This window comes from Mobula hypostoma, chromosome 5 (genome assembly GCF_963921235.1).
Source record: "Mobula hypostoma chromosome 5, sMobHyp1.1, whole genome shotgun sequence".
NCBI classification, from domain to species: domain Eukaryota; kingdom Metazoa; phylum Chordata; class Chondrichthyes; order Myliobatiformes; family Myliobatidae; genus Mobula; species Mobula hypostoma.
In genome coordinates this window covers 127,212,925-127,230,597 of record NC_086101.1, presented here as the reverse complement: position 1 = coordinate 127,230,597, position 17,673 = coordinate 127,212,925, and the positions used below count along the sequence as shown (strand labels likewise).

Genomic DNA, 17,673 nt, shown 5'->3' with positions numbered 1-17,673 from the left:
GTCATAATTCCACATGCTGATTCATGCTCTAAGCTCATACACCTTGCCAACAATACTCGTTGCATTGAAATAAACAGAGCTTGGAACTTTATTCCCACCATGCTTAACCTTTCAATTTTTGTCTTTGTATGACTTTTCATCACCCTTCCAGCTTTTGTCCTTGATACTAATGTGAACTACGATCTTTGACTGCTCATCTTTCCTCTTAAAAACACTATGGACTCGATCTAAGCTGCCTGTAACCCCGGCATCTGGGAAGCAACATGCCATCCAGAAATCTCTTTTTTTTCAATATCCAGGAATCTCATTAGTTCATTAAATATTTATTTGTATACCTTGTATGGCTATAGGTCCATCCTTTGTTATCTGTACTTGTTTCTTTGAATTATCTTAAATTTCTGCTGGCTTCCATAATCACTTTAGCGACCTGGTCAGAGTTCAGCTTTTACCATTAACCACATTGTCCCTGTAACACTGCCCTGTTTCAAAAGTGTCCATGTTCATTAGAAAATTCTTATCAGTTTTTGTTGTGTTCAGGGTGAGTAGGATGGTGCCAGGGCCATTTCAGCTGAAAAGCTGTCTCAGCTCTGACCCCACACTGGCACCAAGCGATCTGCAAATGATGACTCCACTCCACACTGTCCCACTTAATGCTGACGAGATCTCTGTTTCCAATGTTTCCACTTTATTCTTTCTTTCTCCTTCAACAGTCAAAAAGTGTCCTTCTTCGAGTGAGGAGTGCAGAGTGAAGTGCACTAACAGGCTGCCTCAACACAATGGACTTTGCCTTGAAAACGTATTTCATTGAGACATCCAAGAATGTTGCTTCTGCTACAAACATATTGACCACGCAGAATTGTGATGAATTTCTTGGCATCCATCTAGACTAATATAATTTGTAATAAAAAAACAATCAAACCATAAAATACTTGACAAAAGGTATTTAATACCAGGAACATGAATCATTTCCTGAACTGTGAAAAGTAATATGACACACAGCCGAAACCTTTTCAAACAAAGACAAAAATCTAGATCCTTTTTCAAAAACAAACAAGAGAATATCTGCAGACACACAAGCAACACACACAAAGTGCTGGAAGAACTCAAAAGGCCAGACAGCATCTACGGAAAAAAGTACAGTCAACGTTTCAGGCCAAGACCCTTCGGTAGGTCTGAGGAAAAAAGATGAGGAGTAGATTTAAAAGGTGGGAGGAGGGAAGAGAGAAACAAGTTGATAGGTGAAACCCAGAGGGGAAGGGATGAAGTAAAGAGCTGGGAAGTTGATTGGTACAAGAGGTACAAGGCTGGAGAAGGGGGAGTCTGACCGGAGAGGACAGAAGGTCATGGAAGAAATAAAAGGGAGAGGAGCACCAGAGAGCGGCGATGGGCAGGCGAGGAGATAAGGTAAGAGAGGGAAAAGGGGATGTGGAGTGGTGAGGCATTGCCAGAAGTTTGAGATATCGATGTTTATGCCATCACCTGCCAGAAAAAGTGGGATTTCCTGGTGGTCACACATTTTAATTCCACTTCCCATTCCCATTCCACTATGTCAATCCATGGCCTCCTCTATGGGCTTGATGAAGCCACACTCAGGCTGGAGGAACACCTTAAATTCCATCTGGGTAGCCCCCAACCTGATGGCATGAACATCGATTTCTCGAAATACCCGCAATGCCTCCCCAATCTCACCTTCACCATTACATAGAATATTAAGGTATTCCCTCATGTAGTTAAGAGCCCGAAACAAAGGGTTGAGTAAGACTGCTCAGGGATAAATGCAAGGACGCTCACACCAGAAAACAACATTTTTTTCAACTGTTGTTTCCTCAGAATTTTTTTTTTGGTTTATGATAGACCACTTGAAGCTGAGCACAAATACAATCTCAGACTACTCATCTCACATAGGAATTTGGAGAAACAAGAAACTAACTTTTATTGAATATAATGTGTTTAAGTGCATAATAGTACTGAGCCTTTGCAATAGTTCAACTAACCTAAAATTGTTTTGTTGATGATTTTCATTTGTACTCAGTGTCTGAGGCTTCTCTCTGAAGTTCCAATAATAATCAGCCAACATCGATGGCTTCCAGTTGCCCTGATATCATTTTCCTAATGACTGTAATGTCCTGGAGAAACCTTTCACCATGCTTGTCACTGACAGTGCCAAGATTTGCAGGGAAGTCTAAGTGGGAATGCATGCAGAAAATAAATCTTTAGTGACATGTTGTACTTCATGGTTTTGTAGGCTTGATGCATGTTGTCAACAAGTTTGGTGCTCTGTAGATGCCAAGAAAATTTTCATCAATATCCTTGAATGCCTTCCACGCAATTTTCCCCAGTCCCACAAGTTTTTCAAAGTGTCGATCATCGATGACCCATTTGACTTGTGGACTAACAAATGACTTGCTTAATCATGGCATGAGTTATTTTGGGAAATGTCTGTTTCAAATTTTGAAATCCTTCATGGATTTTTTTTTGTGCCCGGTGACAACAGATTCCATCCTTCCAGTCTTGAACTCAGTAATTCTGCTTTTGTCTTTGACAAACCCAAGTCTCTGAACAGGTTATTTAACTCAGATTGCATTATCAGATGAGGCACACGGGACATAAAGCATTGAAAATCTAGATCAGTATCAGTGTTGTTTTCCAGTCCGGGCTCATGCATCATGACATTTTGGTCTGCCTCCTCTAAACTCCATGTCCTGTTTTTCCACAACCTGTCTTGGTATGCAGCATCCACCCTACCTGGAAAGATAGAAAACTTTTCAGCTTACTTTGTGGGCAACATTTTGATTGACTTGATGATTCATTTATTATCAAGGAATACATAAAATTGAATTGAATTGACTTTACTTCTTACATCCCTCACATACATGAGGAGTAAAAATCTTTACATTACATTTCAATATGAATGTGTAATGTGCTAATTATAGTAATATGTAAAAAGTAGTATGTACAGTAATATATACAACAGAATAGTCAATATAGCTCAGAAGTACAATTGTGTCAGCAAAAATTAATCAGTCTGATGGCCTGGTGGAAGAAGCTGTTCCAGAGCATGTTGGTCCTGTCTTTAATGCTACCATCTCCAGGATGGTAGGAGCTGGAACAGTTTGTGGTTAAAGTGACTTGGGTCCCCAATGATCTTTCCGGCCCTTTTTATGCACCTATTACTGTAAGTGTCCTGAATAGTGGGAAGTTTACATCCACAAATGTGCTGGGCTGTCCACACCACTCTCTGCAGAGTCCTGTGATTGAGGTAGTGATAGAGCCAGTCAGGGTGCTGTTACAACCTTGAGATTTGCTTGCTCACAAGTAGCCACAAAGCAAGAAACCAAAAAGAACCCAATTAAAGAAAAAAAAGAATAAAAATAAAAATAAAAGAGAAACCCTCGGATGCCAAAGAGAAAGAAAAAAAAATACAGATCATGCAAACAATTGAAACGAATAACAGCACTCTGAAACAAAATTGAGTCCTCAGATCCAAATCCCAGAGCATCCCAGAGAAGGCCCAAAGCCTCGCTTATCAGTTCATCGTATTAATGGCATAGAGCCCAACATCTGTGGTAGTCTTTGTAGTCTCAGTTCCATAGATATGACCATCTTGGAGAACGAGTGAAACCGGCTCTCGTCCTGACTGATAATCTGTCTCTTCAGTCTGTCTGGGCCGGTGTTTAATTAATCCAACAATGGAACAGCAAAACGCACCCTGGAGAGAGGAGTGAAGATTGTGGGGAGATGATGAAATCGGCTCTCGCCTGCAATCTGGGCCAGACAAAGCGTGCCTAAACTATGTATTGTACGTCACAGTAGGACCTAGGGATTGCTGCTGTGAAAGACCCTGGGCCTAGATCTTGCTACCCAGCAACTCATTCTGTGCCCATTTTCCCTCAGCCAGCATGAAGTCACTCTCAAGATCTTCAGGGCAGCTTGGCACCCAGCATGAACCAACCTCTCACCCAGGCCGGTTGAACAAACATTGGAACTTCTCTGCCAGAATCCTGACTCCTTTCGGCACTCAGAGCCATCCAAACTCACAGCCAGGCAAACTGCATGCGCATTGGAACTCCATCTGCAACAAATCTGCAATACACCATCTCCGCTCATCCCCCAAACTCGCCTTGCCATCCCTTGCCCATCACTGTTTGCGGTGATAATTTAACACAATTTGCCACAGAAAAGGTATCTTTAGTGATATTTTTAGTCAGATTTTATCTACTGACAGAAACTGTCACACACGATTTAGTAGTAACAACTTAACCGGAAGCACTCTCTATCTGTCTCCATCTTTGGAGACAAACTGCAACCACCATCTTTTATAAACTACTGATTCCTATGGTTATCTCACCCTATCTTCTGTAAAAATACCATTCCATTTTCTCCATTTCTTCCCTCCGCCACATCTGTTCCCAGGATATGGTTTTCCATTCCTGGACATATGAGATGTCCTCCTTCTTTAAGGAATGGGGTTTCCTTCCCTCCACTATTGAAGTTACCCTCACCCACTTCACCTCCATTTCCCATACATCTGCACTCACCCTATCTTCCAGTCACCGAAAGTGATAGAGTCCCTCTTGTTCTTACCTACCTTCCCATCAGCCTCTACATCCAAAACATTATCCTCTGCAAGTTCCGCCATCTCCAAAGGGATCCTAACACTATACTTATCACTACCTCCCCACTTTCACTTTCCACAGGGATCGCTCGCTCTACCGTTCCCTTGTCCATTTGTCCCTCCCCACTAATCTCCTTCCAGGCACTTATCCTCGCAAACTGCCCATACACCTCCTCCCACACCTCCATTCATGGCCCCAAACAGTCCTTGTGTCTGGTGCCCCTGATGTGGTCTCTTCTACATCGGTGAGACCCATTGTAAATTAGGAGACTACCTTGTCGATCACCTCCATACCGTCCGCCACAAGGAGACTTCCCGGTGGCCAAATATTTTAACTCCCACTCCCATTCCAATGTGTTGATTCATGGCCTCTTCTTATGCCAAGATGAGGCCACCCTCAGGCTGGAAGAGAAACACCATATATTCCATCTGGGTACCCTCCAACCTGATGGCATGAATATCAATTTCTCCTTCTGATGAACAAATTTCCTCCCCTCTATTCCCCACTCTTACCTTTCACTTCTTCTCACTTGCCTATATTTCCCTTGGGTCCTTCTCCTTCCATCTCCTCAATTGTCCACTCTCCTCTTCTATCAGATTCTTTCTTCTCTAGCCCTTGACCATTCCCACCCACCTGGCTTCACCTATCACATTCTAGCTAGCCTTTCCCCTCACCTTTTTGTTCAAGCACCTTCCACCTTGCTCCTTCGTCCTGAAGAGGGGTCATGGTCCAAAATATTGACTGTTTACTCTTTTCAAAAGATGCTGCCTAGTCCGTGGAGTTCCTCCAGCATTTTTGATGTGTTGCTTGGATTTCCAGCATCTGCAGACTTTTTCATGTTTAAATAAACTTTAACAAAAATTCTACCCATCATACTAAAGATTTCTTCACAAAAAAAACTTCAAAAATAAATCTGCAGGTTGAAGAGGCTGTCTGTAGATTTGGTTCACAAATAATGTTTGCCCAAGGACACTATTCACATCATCTATACTCTCCACTAAGGTAATGCAGTCTCACTGTCTATCATATGTCTGTACTTCAGGAACAACTTTAGGTACTGAGAAGCTCAAAGCTCATCCCCTACTTCAGTAGAAACTGATGACATGAGAGAAATTGAACTAACTAGGATTATGTGTATGTTCTTACAGGAAGTAACATAGGCAGGGAAGGGCATTGCAATGAGCTACATTGTTTTGTACTAAACAAAAAGATGGTGCAAGGGAAAGATAGGCTTTGTTTGTGAAGTAACTATAGACAAGGCTAATCAACCTGCAAAAAATGAGACTGAAATCATAGTGAGCTGCATCTGGAATGAGAGTTTGAGCTAATTACATGGGAGCTGACGATACAGATTGAAAAGTTATGCGAGACTGAGTGCAAAAGCTGCAATGATAGACAGACCGTTTTTATATGGAACAGTTTATGTCATGTGATACTATATCATAAAATTCTTCATTGTTTCTTAAAGCATATCTTGCTATATTTTTGTGGTCTTTTATAATATATAAGTATTAATATTACTGAATGCAATAAAAAATTTAAATAGGTCCTGAGTTGTTTTGTTTCACAAATCTTGGCTGGTTTTATACGAGAGGTACTACAGATTCTGGAAATCTTGAGCATTACACACATTGTGCTGGAGGAGCTCAGCAGGTCAGGCAGCATGTAGAAGGCGAAGACTTTCTTTTTTAGACACCAGGGCATACCATCTTTAGTTACCAACAAAGTTAACTTTAGACGACACATGAATTAGAATATGATACACCCCATAATATAGTTACAATCATATTGCAAAATCAACAGAAGTATCTATCTTAAATGCAGTATACAGACAGTATATACACCCCATTGCTGAAGAAATGGAATATTCTGCTATGTATGGCGGGGAGGCAGCTTAAAGACAACTGGAGCTCAGTTTAGGGCCCATTATGAGAAGAAACCATTGAAGTGTGCACACTCAGCGCAGCAGCAGAATGATCAGGCAATGTTTGTGTGTCTGTAAGTGTGCGTGTGTAAGGTGTGTGTTTACCGAGTGCTCTCCATAACAATCACCTTATTCCAAATTTTCCATAAAACAAATTATTCCAGTGTCAGAGAAAGGGAAAAGAATAGATCTTCCGGTAAAGTCCAAGGAAAGAGAAACATAATTCGAATGAATCAAGCTGAAAGATTAACTGTCTCTCCTTCCCCAGATGCTTCTGACCTGTTGAGTGTTACTACTGTTTTCTGGCTTTGCCTCAGATTTCTACCATCTGCCGATGTTCTTTGAGTTTCAGTACCATGTGTTATCCAATTTCCAATCAACTCTCATTGGATAAAGGAAACACAAGAGAACTGTAGATGCTGGAATCTAGAGCAAAGAACTAAGCAACATCTGTGAGGGAGAAAGTAATTGTTAATGTTTCAGATCAAACACCGCATCAGGATTGGAGAGGGGACTTTGCCAGTATAAAGAGAAGAAGGGAAGTAGTGAGCAGTGCCCAGAGTGATTATACAGCAGGAACCTAATAAATGGCCAATGAGTGCATGTCTGTGGTCTTCTGCTGCTGTAGTACATCCAGTTCAAGTTTCAACTTGTTGTGTTTTCAGAGATGCCCTTCTGCACATCACTGTTGTAACATGTGTTCAATGTGTTACTGTCACCTTCCTGTAAATATGAACCAGTCCGGCATTCTCCTCCGTCCTCTGTCATTAACAAGGCAGTTTGTCCACAGAGCTACCCCTCTCTGGATGTTATTTTCTTTGCACTATTCTCTGCAAACTCTTGAGACTGTTGTGTATCAATATTCCAGGAAATCAGCAGTTTCAGAGATACTCAAACCACCCCATCTATGGAGTTACCATAGTATTATGACAAGGACCATTAGGATGGGAAACAACTTCTTCCCAGAGGCAGAGGACTACTGAACTCCTTGTCACCCCCAAGGTCTTAGCACGTATGAAGCGTTGGTAGAGTTGTACTGTTTACTTTTTAACTTGTGTGGTAAATACACCTTGTGCTAAATATCACTCTTCTGGAATATATTTTATTATATGTTAATTTATTTGTGGTAATATTACTTTATGTGTTGTATGTGAATTATATGTAGAGTGCTTTGCACATTCGTCTGGAGGAATGTTATTTTGTTTGGCAGTATACATGGATACAGTTGAATAACAATAAACTTGAACTTGAAGTTTGGTTGCTGCCACATGGTTGGCTGATTAGATATTTGTGTTAATGAGCAGGTGTACAGGGATACCTAATAAAGTGGCCACCAAGTGTATAAGAGTGTAAGAGTGCATATACATACTGGACAATAGTCATAATCATAGTCATAGTCATACTTTATTGATCCCAGCGGGAAATTGGTTTTCATTACAGTTGCACCATAAATGATAAATAGTAATAGAACCATAAATAGTTAAATACTAATATGTAAATTATGCCAGTAAATTATGAAATAAGTCCAGGACCAGCCTATTGGCTCAGGGTGTCTGACCCTCCAAGGGAGGAGTTGTAAAGTTTGATGGCCACAGGCAGGAATGACTTCCTATGACGCTCTGAGCTGCATTACAGTGGAATGAGTCTCTGGCTGAATGTACTCCTGTGCCCACCCAGTACATTATGTAGTGGATGGGAGACATTGACCAAGATGGCATGCAACTTAGACAGCATCCTCTTTTCACACACCACCGTGAGAGAGTTCATAAATAATTATTTTAAAGATTAACAGTTTTTTACTGACTAAGTATGTGGAAGAGTCCAGAGTCACTGGAGACAGAGTTAAATTACAAAGTAGCCATAATCTCAGAAATGATAGATTAGGCTGAAAGGGCTGAGTAGCCTACACCAGTTACTTAGCTCCACCTTCCTATTCACAAAAGATAGCATATTATGTGGGTTCTAAGCTGGATGTTATGCACAGGAGTATCAGATATTCTGCTTTCCAAAGTTTAGAACAATGACTCAGTCTTCTGGAATATATTGTGTATAGGTGGGTGTCAGGTAATAGGGGAGGAGTGGGTGGATGTAGCTGTGCAAGGATAACTGTGATGGGAATGATAGTAAAAAGGTCATCAAGGCCAAATGATGATTTATCATTTCTTTGAGAACTCTGTGGCAGCCCTGGTGCTGTGAATTTAAGTATTTTTCAAATGTGAACTTGACAACACAAGTGTTTGGTTGTTCTTGGTTCTATGCTGTTTTGCAAAAGCACTGCTCAAGACAGTGTTCCAAAAATAATTAACAGTGCTTTTGCTTTGTGCATGATGCAACAGGCAGCCATTATCTGGTGTGTTAGTCTAAGGAGGACAATTTGTTGAACCCACTTTACAATTTAATAATGTATACAATGAAACTACATTTCCAAGGATTGAAGCTCTGCAAACCACCAGGAATGAACAAAGTTAAGATGGCTTCTTGCAATTAGATGGAATTGCCCTCTAAATCAGATGCTGAAGCAATGCATAGGCTAAAGATAGGGGCTAATAAGGGTTTCAGGATTGTTGTGTATTTAATATTTCAGTGATATTTGAGTAATATTGTAAAAGTACTGTTAGATTAAACATACTTTGATGTTTGCATAATTAATTTTGGTTTATATGTAGCAGTACATGAATGACATAGGTCATCACACCACCAGGTCATATGTGCGTACCTCATTTTAACCAATAACAAAACTTATACGTTCTCTTGAGCTCATGACTTGTTCTTTCAATTAGTTTTAAGTATTGGAGTTACAAAACATAATAGTGGTGATGAGTAAGTTTTAAATAAACCCGATACAACTACTTACCTGTTGAAGTCCAGCGAGATGTCAGAATTTTTATAAAGTGCGAAGCAGGATGTTCAATTTTTTTTAAACAGCAGAAGGTAGACAAATTTCTGGGTTCATAAATGGTAAGTAATGGGTGATAATATTCATAAATAAAAAAATGAGCAGAAATGACTGGCTACATTGGAAAGATAGATGCATTTAATTGCAAAAGAGGTAACTGGCTGTTGCATAGTGAGTGAATTGGGCAGTATTTTGAAACAAATGAAACAGCCAATGAGAAGCCAGTATCAGTTTTGCTGAGTACATTGGGTAGAGGAGCATGCAGTTTGCTTAGGAGTTTGACTTCTCCATCCAAACCAATTGAAATGAACTTGGCTGATATTGTGAAAGTAATACAAGGGCATTTAGAATCAAAAACATTGTTGATTTCAGAATGACTTAGGTTTCATAAACAGAATCAAAAATGAGGGGAGTCCAAATCAGCTTACGTGGCAGAACTGAAGAGATTGTCTGAGCATTCTTCTTCATTGATGGACTTATGTTGCACTGAAAAAATACTTAGTTTGTGAAATCTTACAAAAAAAATTCAAAACATCTTCTAACTGAAGCACAACTCACATTTAAAAGAGCAGTTGAAATTGCTGTATCAATGAAAATGTCAGACAAAGACCACAGTTGAGCTGCTATCTGGAATGGAAGTGAGCATGAAAACAATTGCAACATCTAAACAGAAACTGGCTTGGCTGTACAATTTTGTTACCCTTCTGGTAGGGGCTCACATACACCAGACCAATGCAGGTTTAAAGAGGAAACTTGCAGAAAATGCAACAAAATAGGACGCATGCAAAGAGCATGTTGTGCAGACAAAAATACATGGACTGTACAGGGAAGAGAAAAAAAAATAAAATTGAAGTTGCAGTTTCAAGAACAGCACTAATCCGCATTGAAAAATATGTGGTGTGCGCTGTCAATTACTGAACCCAGGTGTGGAAGAGCAGCAGACTTTGTCACGGTGAGTGCTAGGAACAACTGAATCCATGTGTAGAGGAATAGCAGACTCTATCATGCTTGGCACTGGCAATAGCTGATTTATAATATAAAACTAACAATACTCAAGAAACACACATAAAAGTCGCTGGTGAATGCAGCAGGCCGGGCAGCATCTCTAGGAAGAAGTACAGTCGACATTTCAGGCCGAGACCCTTCGTCAGGACTAACTGAAAGAAGAGCTAGTAAGAGATTTGAAAGCGGGAGGGGGAAGGGGAGATCCAAAATGATAGGAGAAGACAGGAGGAGGAGGGATGGAGCCAAGAGCTGGACAGTTGGTTGGCAAAAGGGATATGAGAGGATCATGGGACGGGAGACCTAGGGAGAAAGAAAGGGGGAGGGGGAAGCCCAGAGGATGGGAAAGGAGTATAGTGAGAGGAACAGCGGGAGAAAAAGGAGAGAAGGGGAGAGAGAGAGAGAGAGAGAGAGAGAGAGAGAGAGAAAAAGAGAAATAAATAAATAAATAAATAAATAAATAAATAAATAAATAAATAAATAAATAAATAAATAAATAACGGATGGGGTACGAGAGGGAGGTGGGGCATTAACGGAAGTTAGAAAAGTCAATGTTCATGCTATCAGGTTGGAGGCTACCCAGACGGAATATAAGGTTTTGTTCCTCCAACCTGAGTGTGGCTTCATCTTAGCCTAACGTCGGTGGTGGGGAAACTGCTGGAGTCAGTTATCAAAGATGTGATAACAGCACATTTGGAAAGCGGTGAAATCATCGGACAAAGTCAGCATGGATTTGTGAAAGGAAAATCATGTCTGGCGAATTTCACAGAATTTTTTGAGGATGTAACTAGTAGAGTGGATAGGGGAGAACCAGTGGATGTGGTATATTTGGATTTTCAAAGGGCTTTTGACAAGGTCCCACACAGCAGATTAGTGTGCAAACTTAAAGCACACGGTATTGGGGGTAAGGTATTGATGTGGATAGAGAATTGGTTAGCAGACAGGAAGCAAAGAGTGGGAATAAACGGGACCTTTTCAGAATGGCAGGCAGTGACTAGTGGGGTACCGCAAGGCTCAGTGCTGGGACCCCAGTTGTTTACAATATATATCAATGACTTGGATGAGGGAATTAAATGCAGCATCTCCAAGTTTGCGGATGACACGAAGCTGGGCGGCAGTGTTAGCTGTGAGGAGGATGCTAAGAGGATGCAGGGTGACTTGGATAGGTTGGGTGAGTGGGTAAATTCATGGCAGATGCAATTTAATGTGGATAAATGTGAAGTTATCCACTTTGGTGGCAAAAATAGGAAAACAGATTATTATCTGAATGGTGGCCAATTAGGAATAGGGGAGGTGCAACGAGACCTGGGTGTCATTATACACTAGTTATTGAAAGTGGGCATGCAGGTACAGCAGGTGGTGAAAAAGGCGAATGGTATGCTGGCATTTATAGCAAGAGGATTCGAGTACTGGAGCAGGGAGGTACTACTGCAGTTGTACAAGGCCTTGGTGAGACCACACCTGGAGCATTGTGTGCAGTTTTGGTCCCCTAATCTGAGGAAAGACATCCTTGCCATAGAGGGAGTACAAAGAAGGTTGACCAGACTGATTCCTGGGATGGCAGGACTTTCATATGAAGAAAGACTGGATGAACTAGGCTTGTACTCGTTGGAATTTAGAAGATTGAGGGGGGATCTGATTGAAACGTATAAAATCCTAAAGGGATTGGACAGGCTAGATGCAGGAAGATTGTCCCGATGTTGGGGAAGTCCAGAACGAGGGGTCACGGTTTGAGGATAAAGGCGAAGCCTTTTAGGACTGAGATTAGGAAAAACTTCTTCACACAGAGAGTGGTGAATCTGTGGAATTCTCTGCCACAGGAAACAGTTGAGGCCAGTTCATTGGCTATATTTAAGAGGGAGTTAGGTATGGCCCTTGTGGCTAGCGGGATCAGAGGGTATGGAGGGAAGGCTGGGGCGGGGTTCTGAGTTGGATGATCAGCCATGATCATAATAAATGGCGGTGCAGGCTCGAAGGGCCGAATGGCCTACTCCTGCACCTGTTTTCTATGTTTCTATGTTTGACAGTAGAGGAGGCCGTGGATAGACATATCAGAATGAGAATGGGACGTGGAATTAAAATGTGTGGCCACTGGGAGATCCTGCTTGCTCTGGCGGACAGAGCATAGGTGTTCAGCAAAACGGTCTCCCAGTCTGTGTCGGGTCTCACTGGTAGATAGAAGACCACATCGGGAGCATCGGACACAATATATCACCCCAGCCGACTCACAGGTGAAGTGTCGCCTCACTTGGAAGGACCGTGTGGGGCCCTGAATGGTAGTGAGGGAGGAAGTGCTTGAAATTCCAGCATCTGCAGGTTTCCTCGTGTTTGCATTTTTAAATACACAAGCAATATGGCTTTACCAGAAGTGAGCGGCAAAATAATTAAAATGCATCTCAAAGATGCTGAGACCTGCTGATATCCAAGGAAGAACTTATGCTGCAGAAAAGGTAACTCCTGTGTGAATGACTCTCCCAGAATGATGCCTGGGAGCACAGGAGGTCTATCTGTTTGGATCAGATGGAGAAATCAGCGGTAGCAGAACTTTGCATTTGCAATGGCCATAGGGTTGACTTCGATGGCACAAAACTATTGTTCCGCGCCAGTAGCTTTTGGGTCCGCTCGGTAAAGGAAGCCATTGAAATAAAACTGGAGGAAAAGAATTTTAACAAAGATGAAGGTCTCGCTGTAAGTAAGTACTGGAATTCAATAGTAAACAAGGTGGGACAGCAGAAACCTGATTGGATGAGGATTAACTAATCAGGAGAGATGGATGAAGTGGGTATAAATACCACTGGACTAGACATGTCCAGGTATCATCCCTGATGAAGATGGCACAATTTGTCATTCAAACATTAAAATCAATAGATGTACCCGGCTGAAAGCCCAAGAAGAGTTTATTCACTCACAAAAGGCTTTATCACTAAAATAGGCTTACTTTTGGATTAGCATATGCATCTGCACTTTGGCAGAAAGTTCTGGACCAAGTGTTGCAAGGCTGTCCAGGAATAGTGTTACCTGGATGACTTAATTGTTTTTGGTAGGATGAAAAGGAACGTCTTCAAAATCTCAAGACAATGTTAAAAATATTAGAGGATTATATGCTCGGAGCACATTGTAACAAGTGTGAACTTCCAAGCATCATTCACTGTGGTCACACCATTGATGCCCAAGGAATACACAAGTGTGCTGAGAAAAAAACAGAGGCCTCACGTGGCCCAAGGCTAATAGGCATGTCACAATTGCGGTCCTTCTTAGGATTTGTCAATTACTGTAACAGTTTCCTGCCAAGCCTGGAAACTATGCCCCAGCCCTTGAATTCATTACTATAGTTCAGGAAAAAATGGCAGTGGACAAAGCAGTGAGGTGGCTTTCCAAAAGGTAAGGGAAATGGTGACATCAGACACTGTCCTCACACATTCTGATCGACATCACCAGTGAAGTTTGCCTGTAATGCCTTGCCTTATGGTATTGATGCTGTCACGTCACAAGTTGTTGTGAATGATGGAAATGAACACCCCACAGCCCTTGCATCATGCTCCATTACCGCTGCACAGATTGACAGAGAGACCTTGAGACTGGTTTGGAGTGTAAAATGTTTCAGCTTGTATGGGAGAGAGTTTATCCTCATTACTGTTCATCAACCATGAATGTCCATTTTCAGTCCACAGAAAGGCATTCCACTAACAGCAGTAGCACAAATGCAGAGATGGGCTCTGTTTTTTGGAGGACACAATTACAAGATCAAATTCAAGCAGACAAGTCATCATGGAAATACTGTTGGATTGACCTGTTTACCCTTGGAAAAGGAAATACCTGAATTTTTTTAAAAAGAGGACCCTCCTCTTGATGTCTTCATCCCTATACAAATCAAAAGTCAACTTATTACAGCAGAAATGATCCAACGAGACACCAGGAAAGACCTCACACCATCTTAAGTCTGTACAGCATCTGAAAATAGATGGAATGTGCAGCAGAAATTCTATTTCCCATATTTTTACCAGCACCAGGATGAACGTGCCCTTGATGGGGTTTGTCTTATGTAGAGATTGAGAGTTGTTGTACTATCCAAGTGTTAGAGGAGCTATCTACTGGACATCCAGGTGTGGTCAAAATGAAAACGTTGGCTCGAAGCTTTGCCTGTAGCCTGGGATGGATCAGCAGATCAAGCAGCTTGCCAGGTTCAGGATTCCAACAAGTCATGAACAAAGGTGTCTAAGGGCTGCTCAGACCACTTCCTACTGCCCCAGAATCAACTTCTACAACCACCGCAGAGGAGGCCCCAGAATCTGGGATTGTTTTACAGCCACATCTCTGACCTTTCTCTCGTCAGGAAAAGCAGCATCTCACAAGAATAAGAAATCCTCCACAGCAATTGTATCTTTAAACCTAAATGGGACAACTTAAAATAACTGGCTTGTGGATGTCTGTATAGTAATTGCATTATTAAATATGTTTATATAAATTAAGATGCATTCTATATTAAGTTGGAATTTCTAGCTAAGCAGGTAGGAGTATTGTGTATTTAATATTTCAGTAATATTTGAGAAAGCATTCTTTGTTGTTTACCTAATATATGTAAAAATACGTGAATTGCATATGTTATCACGCCACTACGTTATATATGTGCACCTCACTTAAAGGAAAAACAAAATGCACACGTTCTCCCAGGCTCCTGTTTCTTTCAACTACCTTGATGTTTTGGAGTTACAAAACATAGCAAGGATCCTGCTGGGAAATTGGGAAGCTGAACAAGTAGTTGTAATAAATAAATTAAATTAATGATTTAAATATGGAGAAAAGAATGTGCAAAGCAGAATTCTGTGCTGCTAGTTGGTTTGCTTAGTTTTAATTCAACATCATACTGTTGATTTTTGAGCACTTTGTGTAGAGCAGGAATGGGGAGCCAACAAAGTTAAGCCAAATTATGTTTTATTTATAAAAATGACTTGGGCAATTGTTTAGATGATTCAATTGCTGGACCAGTTTGAAAAGTTCAGGGTGCCAGGACCAGAGGCAAGGGACGGGTGGGTTCTGCCTGGTTCTGCTCACTGCTCCACAGTGTTTAGTCAGCACTGAAAATAACTGAGCTGGTGGCCTGCTTCAGCTGTAGTGATGCCTGGCTTTGTGTCTTCATAAACATTTCAGTTCTGAAAGTTATTTGCGTACTTTTATTGTTTGCACCATTTTTGTCTCTTGGCACCTTGGGTGTTTGACAGTGTTTTTTTAATGGGCTTGTTTGGGGTTCCTTATTTTGTGGCTTCCTGCAATGAGACGAATCTCAAGGTTGTATAATGGACAGATATTTTGATAATAAATGTACTTTGAACGTCTTATATTTTGGGAAGCAGCACTTCTTACAGTAGATTATTCCAACCACTCGTGGAAGATTCCATAATATTACTCTACTGTTTGTAAGAAGCCCAGTAAACATATAAGATACTTTGGGCCTTGACATGTTAAATGTGAGAAAGTCATTTTATTTCATGGGAACTTTTAGGACGAGTGAGCATGGACTCAGAAAAGGGGGCATCCATTTAAGACTGAGATGAGAGAGAACAGCTCTCAGAGGATTGTGAGTTTTACAGATACCTCATCTGAGAAAACTGTGGAGAAAGGATCTCTGGATATAAAATCATAGAGTCACACAGAAGAAAAACAGGCCCATTGGCCCACAATACCCCTACCAAAGCTCAAACATCCATCAGTACAAATGTTATTTATCAGCTCTTATTATGCAGCATTCTATGCATTGCCAATTCAAGTATTTATCTCAATACTTGCTAAATATTGTCTGGATTCCTCTTCCTTAGATCTCATTCATGGCTCTTAACCCTCAATCTAAAATATGCTGACTGATTTTATCCACTGTACAACAGAGGTATATTTTGTACTACCAACCCCACCTATCACGCTCATATTTTTATATATCTCTATCAGGATTCCCTCAGACTCCTCCAGTCCAAGAGAAATAAGTACAGTTTATCCAGTCTCTAACAAGAGAAAATCTGCAGATGTTGGAAATTCAAGCAACAGTCTTTACAGGTGAGGTGGCATTTCACCTCCGAGTCCGTTGGTGTCATATACTGTATCCGGTGCTTCCCATGTGGCCTCCTGTATATCGGTGAGACCTGACAAAGATTGAGAGACCATTTCGCTGAGCATTTACGCTCCATCCGCCAGAAACAGTGGGATCTCCTGGCAGCCACCCATTTTAATTCCACTTCCATTCCCATTCTGACATGTCAGTTTATGGCCTCCTCTACTGCTGCAATGAGGCCACACTCAGGTTGGAGGAGCAACACCTTATATTTCATCTGGGTAGCCTCCAACCTGATGGCATACATATCAATTTCTCGAATTTCCGGTAGTACCACCCATCTTCACCATTCCCCATTCTTATTTCCCTCTCTCACTTTATCTCCTTACTTGCCCATCACCTACCTCTGCTGCTCCTCACCCTTCCCTTTCTTCCATAACCTTCTGTCCTCCCTTGCTATGAGATTCCCCTTTCTCTAGCCCTTTATCATTTTCACCAGTTGACTTCTCAGATCTTAACTTCACCCTCCTCCCAGTTTCACCCATCATCCACTATCATGGATTTCTTCCTCCTCTCCCCCGACCTTTTTACCTTGACTTGTCATCTTTTTTCTCTAGTCCTGATGAAGGGTCTCGACCCAAAACATTGACTGTTTACTCTTTTTCATGGATGCAGCCTGGCATTGTCTGCAAAGTTCCTACAGCATCTTGTGTGTGTTGCTATCTTGCTTCTCTTCATAACTAAGACACTCCATCAAAGCAAGATGGATTTTCATTCAGTAAGGGAATGAGGAGTGATGGGAAAGGAATGGGAAAGAGGACAGCAAAAATAGATTAGTCACAGATGGCAGAGCAGAATTGAGGGGACTTACACCAAGAAGCAATGCAAAGGGAGCAGTTGGTTTTATACCATAATAGTTAAACTTGGATCAGCTAATATTGTATGCGTTATACGCACCACCCCCCCAACTTTCCTTGACTTATTACTCTTATCACTTCCATCTATTACCCTTCCTCACTTATCCTTACCAGCACTTGTTCCAAATCTTCCCTTCACCTTTCCCATTCACTATCTTCCCACTACTTTTCAGTTCAGATGAAAGGTCTCAGTCTGCCCATTTCCCCTGACAGATGCTGCCTGAACTATTGCGTTCCTCCAGCATCTTGTTTGTTGTTCCATATTCCAGCATCTGAAG

The 17,673-nt window shown here is 41.4% G+C and overlaps 1 long non-coding RNA gene across 1 annotated transcript in view; it reads right to left on the bottom strand.

Moving 5' to 3' along the window:
- Positions 1–363: 363 nt before the first annotated feature.
- Positions 364–17,673, bottom strand: part of LOC134346991 (uncharacterized) — a 136,644-nt gene continuing 119,334 nt past the window's right edge. Inside the window, exon 3 of the long non-coding RNA XR_010018057.1 lies at positions 364–2,745. This is a non-coding gene — a long non-coding RNA (uncharacterized LOC134346991). The remainder of the gene's footprint in view (positions 2,746–17,673) is intronic.